The sequence below is a fragment of the Cyphomyrmex costatus genome, unplaced genomic scaffold (genome assembly GCF_001594065.2).
Source record: "Cyphomyrmex costatus isolate MS0001 unplaced genomic scaffold, Ccosl1.0 scaffold241, whole genome shotgun sequence".
Taxonomy (NCBI): domain Eukaryota; kingdom Metazoa; phylum Arthropoda; class Insecta; order Hymenoptera; family Formicidae; genus Cyphomyrmex; species Cyphomyrmex costatus.
This window is the reverse complement of record NW_017276489.1, coordinates 1,708,836-1,720,922: the sequence shown is the minus strand read 5'-3', so window position 1 is coordinate 1,720,922 and position 12,087 is coordinate 1,708,836. Positions and strand designations below refer to the sequence as shown.

General features: G+C 34.3%; 1 protein-coding gene across 1 annotated transcript in view; it reads left to right on the top strand.

Moving 5' to 3' along the window:
- LOC108774319 (broad-complex core protein) overlaps positions 1 to 12,087 on the top strand; it is a 37,830-nt gene that overhangs the window by 22,926 nt on the left and 2,817 nt on the right. The window lies entirely within an intron of this gene.

The following is a 12,087-nucleotide window of genomic DNA, read 5'->3' as shown; positions in this document are numbered from 1 at the left end:
TAATTATAATGAGCTTTTTACAATAAGCTATTATTTAAATTTTAAGTCTTAAACCGTAAGAAATTAACCAATCACAGTCGAACGTGAGAATAATCGACTGTGATTGGTCGATTTCTTATTGTTTTTAAGACTTCAAATTTAAATAATGACTTATTGTAAAGCTTAAGTAATGGCTTATTGTAGAAAGCCCATAAATGTTTCGGTTCGGTTCCCTCGAAAGCTGCTCGATAATTTATTAAGCCAGAAACACATAGAAAAACGTAAGGCTGTAAGACGTAAGCAGTAAGCGAATTGGCCAATTGTAATAGAGAATGTATGACGATAAAATGACCCTACATTCAGTGATTAGCCGATGCGTTCACTGCCTATGTCCTCCTGTTGGATATCAAAGGAACAATGGCAATCCAATTTCTATATATAGAGTCAAATAATATTTTATTTTTAATTTCTAAGTAGATCTCAAAAATCAATCCATTTCTGTGATTAATTTCAAAGAAAACATTAACGTATATGTTTAGTAAATAGTAATCTAAATTGGAGTCAGTCAAATTTAATACATTTTCGTGAGTTAAATAGTTTAACTTCATTGTTTTAGTTAAATTGACAACTTATTGAGTAGATTTTCCTCGTTTCGTGGTGTGTGCGATTTTTTTGTTTTAATAGAAGAAGAGGGCACGTGTGCAAAGATCGCTGTAATTATTATTTATCGTGACATTAACGACGCGTCGTTGAGCGTCGGGCCTATTCTGCTCTAGTCGTCGACGAGAACGTTTATGTTATGCCTGTCTTGAACTTCACAACCTAGTCATTTGTACACACACACATATATATGTATATATGTGTATCTATATGTGTATAATGCACATAAGAAAGAACACGAATCTATACACGTACACATATAGATCATGTGCGTATACACGGATACATTTTTTGTTAACCAAAGTCACGAAGGGAGAACAGAAGCGATTTATTTTATCTAGTCAAATTTCTTCGAAAGTTCAGTACTTAATAGCATAAGGAGGAATGTGCATTGTTTTTTGTACCATCGATGCGCGATTCAGCGATGTATCTATAGCCGCTTTTAGATCGTCAATTCGATAATCATCGTGGCTTGGTGATCCACGTGATCGTGGTAAAATTGCTAGAATAACAATCTAACTAAAACAATCTATTATCTTAAATTTTGTTGCAACAATTGTGTTGACGTATTTAATTAAGAAAGTAAAGTCAAACTTCTCACTGCAATACGATTTCAAAATTATTACTCTCTCTTATAAATTAGATTTTATTATATTCTATCAATTTTTAAAATGAGAGAGAATATATATATATTCAGGATTAAAATATGAATTGTTTTATAACTGACTATATACTGATTCGCACTTGACTCTTACATTGCCCCCTTTTCGTTGTTTTTATTTTTATATAAAGTGTCCTTTATCTTTTCTTTGTTTTCTTCTGGAAGATTACTTGCAAATGTTTCGTTTAAGAGATATAGATTTCTTAAGTTACAGAATTATATAAGAATAAATAATGTTTGAAATTCTAAATTCGTATTTTAACTTTAGTGGTTTCATCTAAAAACACCCTGTATATTATATCAAGCAATAGCAACATGTATGATAAGTATGCTACTATATATTGTATATGCGATATATATGCACACTTTGCATTTTTACCACGATCGAAAAATAATGCTTCAAGTTAACATTCGATTAATTGTCCTGTGCCATTACTTTTTTTAAGTGTCAATGTGCCGAATTTTATGTTTTACGACGTCTCGACGACTGGTTGAAAATTTTTCGACCTCATTCGACGCGTCATTACGTTTCTCGAGTCTGTTATCAGTCCCGGGTCGCGAATGTATGTTCATGATATTACGTTATAGTACATCCTGATTTTTTATTTTAGTTTCGCAGATGTAAAGTTAATATTTCGTACTATAATATTATATTTCGTTTGTTTATTTTGTTGTTATTGTTTGTCCTATTTTTTTATCAGTTCCGATTTCGCGATAGCATTATATGCAGGGAACGGTGCGCAATGAGTTTATTTCACTTTGCCATTAGAGAGTCTCGAACCTCATCGATAGTCACGCCTGTGTACTTTTTCATAATTTTTAAATTAAATTGACATTAAAAAATCACAGTAAATATAATAATAATATTAAATCTAACAGATTATATTTAAATTAATAAAGTATATATCATAATATAAATTGTATTTATAGATTTGTGGACAGTATTGTATGTAAAATAAGTGCAAATATAATTTTGCACTGTAGGAGAGAGATCGAATGCGCAATGCTCATTTCCGACTACGAGGTGACTGTCGATAAGTACAAGAGATTCTTCCATAAAGAGGCTATATTTTTCGTTTTAAACTGGCGGCACACGAGACTTGTTTTCTTACTGGATTGTTAGCTGGATTAGAATCTTGCCACTACGGTACGGTGGCAAGAATCTAATCCAGCTAACAATCCAGCAAGAAAACTAGCATCGTGCCGCAGACCTTAGAATCGTTATATCTACACGATTTCTTTTTCGAGAACAATATTTATCGATGACTGTCAAGTCATCAGAATCTCCGAACGAAGTGAGAATGTACAAATTGACGCTAGTTTTACGAACGAGGATGCAACTTACAATTAGTGCAATTATATCTAGTTCCAATGCTCGTCGATTATTTTTCTTTATCTTTTTCACGCTTTGGTGCAATAATGACGAGATGAATTTCGTGTTTTGCAATTGTCTAAATTGATTTAGGAAAAAAACGTTCGACGTATACGGAATATTTTTTAATGCATTGAGTCGTTTTTTAGATGAAGTAATAAAATCGAATTTTCTTTAAGAAATGCAGCATCGCAATTTTTTTATGTTTTTAATATTTGTGAAAGTTTCTATATTAATTAATTTACAATAAGTGTAGAGAAATAGGAGACAAGAAGTTTGAAGAAAATTAATTTTTATGTGAATAAACTGCCTTAATATATGATTTTATTTTATAAATCGATTCGTTTGTCATTAATTACATAATATCCACGTATATGTTTTATGACATCCGAATATTGCAGAACGGTGCATTATGTACACAACAATTCGGATGCTGTTAATTTAACGTTATGATTTATATTTTTACGTAAAATTTTCTTTTACTTAAGTTACCATATTCGGCGTCATTTGTTTTAAATCTTTTCGAGACGCTATACAATTTATACATATAACATATACATACATATATATATACACATATACATAATACATATGTATATAATTATCCATGTTTTATTTATACATTTATACATATTCATACGCGTACACGTATGATATAATTGCGCGTGTACATATTAATTGTTCGGTGGTCGCGTACGCGAACACGAAATATTATTTTGTTACGAACGGGAAAGCGAATGTGCACATTCCTCACAAAACCACGAATGCGAAATAAGTACAACACCGCCAGTTAAATATTGTCTTAGATGAATTGATTTCTTAGTTGATTATTTATAAAAAAAAAAAAGAGATGAGACATATATATGTATACATAAAATATGAAAAAAAATAATATATATATATAATATATCATTACGTAATCCTATGTTTGGCTTATGCAGGCTAAATAATGTAAGTGGACATATGTGTGAATAAAGTTGAAAAAATTATGAACTCACATAAGCGAGACTCTCCTCTTTCCTTCTCGCGAAACGTCCGGTTTGCGACGTTAAGCTCGTGTCACATTGCGTATTGAAAATTAAGGGGGATACTGGAGCCGCCTATATTATCGATAAAGTTAGCGTTTTTGAAGTTTTCGATTTTGTCCAATTTCTTGTAATAGTTTTATTAAAAAATTCCGTTTCCACGGTTAAATATACGCTATTGTACTGAGCGCTGGTGTATTTTGTGTCCAAAGGAAAAAATAAAAAAAATACAGATTTGTCTATTTTATACCTCAGTATGGCGGCCAACGCTGAAGGTAAAAATGGATAAAGAAATCTGTAATTTATCTTTTCCAGCTTTGGATACGAAATACATCAGCACTCGGTACATTAGCATGTACAGTGGCATGCAAAAGTTTCCGGCCAGTAACATTTTGTACTTTAAAAAAAGAGCCGAATAAAATTATTATTATAATAGGTGTTAATAAAAGATTTCATTACCCACATCTTGTACTAATACCTGATAATTAAAATCTTCTCAAGTTTCTTTTTTTATAAATTAAAATACAAAATTTTATTGGCCGGAAACTTTTGCACGCCACTGTAGATTTTTTATCATGTAATTTTTATTCTGTGAAACTACTACGAAGAAATTGGACAAAAACGGAAACGTCAAAAACGCTAGTTTTATCGGTAAAGATATATGTATATAAACGGCTCCAACATTCTCTTAAGAATTGCGAATTGGAGATTAAAATTACAATTATCTAACTGGTCAAATTCTAATTTCCAATTATCAATCTCTAATGCGTATGGTGTGTGACATGAGATTTACGGTCGCGTGACTTCGTTTCATCCCCGTTTGAGGATATTCGTCCTCGATTTAAATTAGTTTACTTAATATTTTCTAAGCATAAATTGCACGGACAATTGCGCGCGAGATAATGGTGATTTAGAATGGACCGCTTTTTGCGCTTTCGTTTCACGCAACACACATGTGTCGGAGTGACACGCAGTCGATTAGACGACAAGCTGCAGCACTGCACCACAACACCTTCTAATTCACCTAATCCGCTGTAATTCTGAAGCGAGAATTTAGCTACTTACACGTGCTAACTAGAGCCGGCGCTTCAGCCAGTAACGCATCGGCACCAGTCATGCCGATCTCGTTATTTACGATGTAAAATACATAATTGTAACCGTACTTAATACAGTATTTATTATTACAGTACTTAATACAGTATTATTACATGTCTGCGATGTTTTATAACAATTAATTATTAATTGTTAATATGACGATGTTGGTATACTTGTGACGTCTATGTTTCAAGCAAGATTGGTCAGAAAATAATCTGATTATACTATAATGGCTATGAGTGTAGTTGAGCTAATGATTATTATTATTAAATAATCATTAATGAAATAAATGCAATCGATTCTAATCTAATTGAAAATTTTAATTAGAGGATTGTTTACTTCTGATGTTGACGAAAATTCTCAGATTAACATTTCTGTCAGTGCATAAGTTGAAAATGGATAAATTATAATTTTTTAGTAAAATTTATTATATTAATTTTAGTTAAGATAACCAGAATTATGATTTATATGATCGGAGTTTTCTGATCCGTTCATTTTCAGCTAGAAATTGTTTTCTAGTATACGAAAAGAAAGAGGTAGTTTTTCTGAATTGTATTTTTCACGGAAATTGATTATTTAATCGCTTATTATTATTAATTTTCTATGTAATCATCGTGACAGTAAATGATTATTCACCCAAAATTGCTTTCAAGAAAAACGTAATCAAGTAGAAATTTGACAAAAGAAGGACGATATTGTGCATGACAGTTTAACTGATGTACTATGTACATATAGTGACCGAATTTGACGCTCGGCATTTGATCGGGCGGTGGGCCCGATTAATTATGCTCGATGAGAGCCGATCGAAGGGAGTAGTTTACACACACAAAATACACACTTCGAGGAGGATCATCAGTCGATCGCGTGCTCTTCGGGGGCGTCCTACCCGGCGCCTGCTAACACATCGGCCAATACAGTGCACGTTGACCCCACACGTATATGGACCAATGACTATTGAACGCGTGTTCCTCGACACATTGGAGCAACGATCGCGCGCATTTTAACCCTTTAACCCTGCGGCAATGATTTCACCCGATTCCCCACGAGGCCAGCAAATTCGAAAGAGCACGATAAAATACGTTTAAGTGGCTCTACTTATTGACTGAAGTATCCAAAAATATATTTGAAAATATTTGATCATTTTGACAGGAAACTTATTATGTATATAATAACAAAATTCAATGATAATTTTGTAATTCAAGCAACAGTCTAGTCCTATAAATTATTTGATATTAAGATGGATCTTGTGATAGTGGTGGCTTATCAGAGATAGGTACTATCTAGAGTCATGAGATAAAGGGTTAAAGTTCACGCCCGAGGTCTCTACACATTGTCATCCGAGTCTCACCGGTAATCGACTGACGATCCCCTCGTAATGGATGGCCTGTGTTAACGTGTCACCACTGTGTTCCCTCCCCTCCCACCGCCTCGACCTCCACTGTCTCCTTCCAGTCCTGTCCTTCACCTGTGGTTCTCACCACTGACTGTGTTCCCGTTGATAATTGATGATGAGGAACCGGCGGGTCACGTGGCTGTGTTAATGTGTTGCAGGGGGGGTGGGACGCAATCGGAAGCACGTTGGCGATACAACTGGTCAGGTGGTGATGCAAGGCCCGGGGCGTTTTCCGTGCCGACTCTGCGGAAACGTTTATAGGCACCTTGCCTCGCTGACCCAGCACCTCGAAGTGCATCGCAACCAGACTACCTGCATCGTCTGCCACACCACTCTCAGTCGTAGAACCGACCTGCGGCGTCACATGCGCCTGAAACACCAAATACCCTGGCAAAAAACGATCCACAGGCAGCGCAGCCCGAAAAGCGAATTGGACTCGTAGATCACACGCACCGCACCCTCTCTCTATCTTTCCCCCTCACTATGAGCTGATATCGATTGTCGTGGCTTCTATCCGACTGTTACTATTGAACGCTCGAGTGACATCGCTTCTTGTTTCGCTGCCAGCGAATATCTTGTGCGTTTATCGATGAGAGCCCGTTCTCTGTGCCGATCGCGACAACGTCCGTCACCTTAATACTACCTTAATACTACTATACAGGTCTATTTAACAAAATATGAATTTATATTTTCCAAAATAGTTAATTTTCTTAACTTGGTTTGTTAATGTGTTTTCTTTGATGTTTTGTTTTTTACATCTTTTTAATTATATTGAAAAAAAAAAAACGATATGACTGTATAGTAAATTTGTACAGCAGGGTTAAAGATATTAACCTTTACAGGATGAGAAAGCCGTTTATAGTGATGTTGTCAAACAATGTCATATTTTGAGGCAAGAAATAATATGAATATTTATATATAATGCTTAATAAATCTTACTCAAGAAAAAATTGTAAGATTCTAAAAATAAATTCTTCCGACTTTTGAAGGTTAATTTTTTTTACAAATCACAAAAGAAAAAATGCCTATATTTTCCATTAAAGACTAACACGCGAAAAGCATTGCGGATACTTGACGGTAGTATCAAGATCACGATCGTTCGTATCTATAATTGTTCAGAGATGTAGGTCTCTTTAGAGGACGAGGCTCTCGCAGATAAAAACTTCGCGCCTCTTCGCTTGCTAATTTTTTCTCGCGATGCATGTGAGCGAATAATGATTAAACCTTGAAGGATGCGCTCTCCTCAGAAAATACGTTAACTGATACGTCGATTTTTTTAATTGATACAATTGTCATTGTTAAACAGCGTTTATTTTTCAAGATGGTAGAAAAGGAAGTTCACGGTTAAACACGACATAACAAATACATTGCATCCTCTTCCTCTCAAAAAATAAAGTATTTTGAAGCGGATTTTTTAAAAAATAATTTTATATTGTTTAAGCGACGTTCGATTAGTGTTACAAAAATTAGTTCGATGAGTGGTAATGTGCTTTGTTTAAACGGCGTTGTACGTCTTAATTATTTTATAGTCAAGGATTTAAATGCAACGGATTTCTACTGGAATACTAAATATTTATATAGCTGTGCAAGAATTGTGCATCTTCGTTAACGACGCATTTAAACACGTTGAGATTTGCAGAATCATCGACGATTCACGCGTATTCGTTTAATATATTAACGAGTATAAAAAACGGCAGGTGAGCGAAATTGGAGGATGAATTGTGAATCGAGATAAAAATTCATATCCTGAAAAAGATACGATGAAATTAAAGTGTAAAGGTGCTTTCGGAGATTAATTCTAAAATCTTCCAATTAGAAATTCAGTGAATAAGTTTGTTTTCTTTATTTTTTTAACACAATTCGATTTTATTTAAAATTTGCCAATTTCGTTCATCCGCCGTAAATAATATATGGAGCGTAAGCAGTAATACTTTGATGATTTAATATTTACTACCACAGGAGATAGTGGTTTCCCTCGTGGAAAATTTATTGGCGATACATTGGTACGTATTATTAAACGCTGAGGATCTATTGGACCAATATTTGGCCAATATTGTGCCAATAAATTGTGCTACTAGGGAAGGTATTGCTGTATATTTTAGATACGCTCCGTATGTGCTACGATTTGCTAAAATGTAGTGGATAGTTGCGCTTTTCAATATTTAATTTTTTGTGAAAGATGATCGCGAGATGTTTCGCGTTTTTCTTCCGCCTCTCGGCAGGTTATATCAGCACGCGGCCGTGCGGCCTGATTTAGATGTGTTTCCGTGAGAACATTGATGTGTCTAGCTTTGCTGTACGCGCGTATTTATCTTCGCTAAAGTGTGCAGTTGGCGATTGTGTTACGTTAGCGGATCACGCCTTAGGTGTGTTAAGAGGCGAGAATTAAGTGATACGTGTTTAAGGATCTGAGTAACGTATAAGTCACAGAACGAACGGAGGCGGCTCTATCAGATGGTGCGAATGCGAGGATTAAAGGAAGATCTTGCATGTAGAAGATTTAAGTACAATTAAGTACACTATAAGTAGTACGCAAGAAGCGTAGAGTACGGAAAATTTTCGCGCGCAAATTCTGCACAGAAAGAAAAGTGTCTGTATTTGTGACAATACTTGATAAAATAATTATGGTTAGGGGCTTTTCATTTTTATAGTTATTACTGCTATATATAATATTAGTAATAATAATTATATTTATAGTTCTATATACTAAAAAATATATATACACAGTTGACACCCAAAGCTATAATTCAGATAATTATTTTATTATGCAATTATAGTCACAAATGCGCCAAATACTTTTCTCTCTGATAAAAGAATTTATCATAGATTCTTTTATTGCAAGAGAAATGGAAAAAGAGTCTTTTGCGAGGCACCCGTGAAGTTCTTGCATGCGAACTCTCGAAAACGTTCTTCGGTAGAGCGAAAGGTATTTTCATGTAGAGCCTCCGTAGCTGGAGTCGCCTCCCCTCCGGATTAACAAGAATCAAGCGGTCTTGAAGGATTCTAGTCATTATTATACGGGACATTAGATTATCGAGATCTCTAACGCTCGTTCACACAGGTCTCTATGGATCGAAGTTATTTTTTTATACTCCTCGATACACCCGGGGGCTCTCTTCGCAGTCGTTATGTCTTCACAGGACATCGCAATGTCATAATCCTCTCTCTCTTTCTCTCTCTCTCTCTCTCTCTCTCTGCTCTCTCTTTCTCTTTCTCTCTCTGCAGTCACAACCCCGACACGTTACACGGACTCTGTTTACACGTTTACGACACTACGTGCCGAAGTTTCTTTGCGAACGATTCTCGGGCTCAGTGTACACCTAAAAAGCGTACCTTGTTTTTTTTTTTTATTCAACACCTTTGGTATAACGATTTCGCGGTTTTCTTTGAATAATTTTTCCATATAGCATATAGGAGCTTGCAGCAACCTTGCTATAACGTTATAATGCAATATTGAAACATTGCGAATATTGCTAAAGGAATTTGTACTGTATGAGTTATTACTTATTACCCTTAATTTTCAATTGTATACAAGGTTGCGTTCTCTATTTCTAATTAAAAAATATTTAAAGCAAGGTTTTAATACGATAGCGTTGAATAGTATAATAAGAACGGTTCTCGATAGCTTTTAAGTGTACATCGAGCCTCAGCTTCAGCTGTCGAGACAGCGCATAGACAGTGCCTTATACACAAATACCTGGTTTTACATTTTTACGCATTGACTTCTCCAGATGTTTACCATAGAACAAGAATATATCTAGCGGCGCAAAGCATCCGAAAAGTAGCCGTTAATTCTGTTACCGGCCTCGTGTAAACATTGTCTTTGTATAAATGCGAAAGCAGCGTTTCTCAATCCTGTGAACAATCTCATGCATATTTACGTTTCGTAAAGAGGGAAGAAACTAATAAGATCTGAAAATCTTTTTCTAGCGATCTAACAAATGATATTTGCCAGACTTACAGATATCTGTGTTATAATTTTATTATAAGTTAAGCTTTAGAATTTTATTTAATTTGCTATTTTTTTCTTTCTTATTACTGTTATAAACGATCAAACAAGTTCTTATTATAATTCATATTTTAGTGTAAGGATCTGTGAAATTTCGAGACCCTAAGTATAGAGATGCCATCTTACTGAAAAGAACTGCATATATTATTTCGAAGATTTAAATAAAATAGTTATCTTTATTTTGGTTTTCGTTTTGTTTTTATCTGTTATTTATTTGTGTGTCATATCATATACTGTGGCATTATTTCTAGCTATTATTTTATTTATTCGATGCTCATATTATTTCTTAAAGATTAATATAATTTAACGTTTTGAAGAAACGCTGATTTCGACCGTCTGCGAAAATGCGTCGATATATATCCAAAGACAGATCTGAATATAAGACGTCATCGTTACCGTTGTTGTTGTTATTATAAATAAATAATCTACATACACACACACGGGAGCGACATCGCAAGCGGGGATACCTTATTTTAGCGAGCGCATTCAAGAGTATTATGCAACAAGTAGTACAATAATCGAATACGACGCGAGCACGTGCGCGCGTTAGCATTTCGTTTCGTACGTTTTTCGAGAGTGACACTGCACTTGTGCACCTATTTACTCATAGTTATAAGTGATCGTAATTATAGTTGTTGATCGTAGCACGAAAATCCGCGTCTAAAACGGATGCCTCATTTAACTCATTAATTGCCGTTTAGAAAATCGCACTGCGAAACGTAATTAACTATGTTTCCAACACTCTGGAACCAAACGCTATAGAATAACGTGATAATGATTGGCACTTAATGGGTTAATATAAAGCTACGTACGCGAAAAAAACACAAAAGTGTCCGAGCCGTACGTAACTATCGCGAAAACTGTATCAGGGATCCTCAAACTCGGCGAAATTAATCTGAATTTATATTCAGAAACATTGTCTAACGAAGCTTCATGTAGGATAAAACTAATTTATCTTGTTTCTGTCATTTTCTTACATTAAGAATCATTTTGATAATTTTATGTCTTTTTTGGAAGGCAGTAGAAGTCGTGTTTAAAAGTCGTGTATAAAAATACCGAAAAATGGACTTTGGTGGCTCGGGATAAGAGACTTGTAGTGTCTTTTAGTTTTTGAACATGAAGTTTTTGACACTACCGCGTCTCCTGATTTTTATATAGAAAATGTGACTTAATTTTTTTATCTTCATATAATAATTCTAGCTATTATTTTATTTATTCAATGTTGTGTCATAATTTCTAAAAGATTAATGTAATTTTATTCTCTTTATAATAAATTAAATATCGGATAAAAGAAACATTAAAAATGTAAAAAATAAAATATATAAATTCTAAACATATATATCATGAAAATAAATTTAAAGTAAAGAGATTTAAGTATCCCTGTGACAGATGAATTGCGACAGGTATTGCGATAGTAAGAAATTGTACAGATTGACAATGCATGAGAAAAGTAAGAGATACGTAAAGGATCAAGACAAATGAATCTCGACAGAAAATCTTGGCCAACGGAGCGAAAAAGTGTCACATTGGTAAGACGAGGTGTGCGAGGGTAAAAATAAAATAATCGATGATATAAAATTGCTGAGACACATGAGGTACAATTTGCGCAAATCGCAGTATAAAATGAATGTGAAAATCTCCGGTTTTCTACGAGGAATACCCGAGACGCACGGAAGTGTCGAGTTAATATTTCAATACAAAATTCAGGTAATTAATATCTTAGAAAGAGAGATGTAACAATTTGCAAAATTTAGTACTCTAATAAAGAATATATAAAAGGGGATATACTTATACATAGCAAACAGAAGGCAAAATTTTCTATCCATAAATTTCTCGGATCGATGAAAAATATATATAAGGACAAACAATATTTCGAGCGATGTTAATTGTATC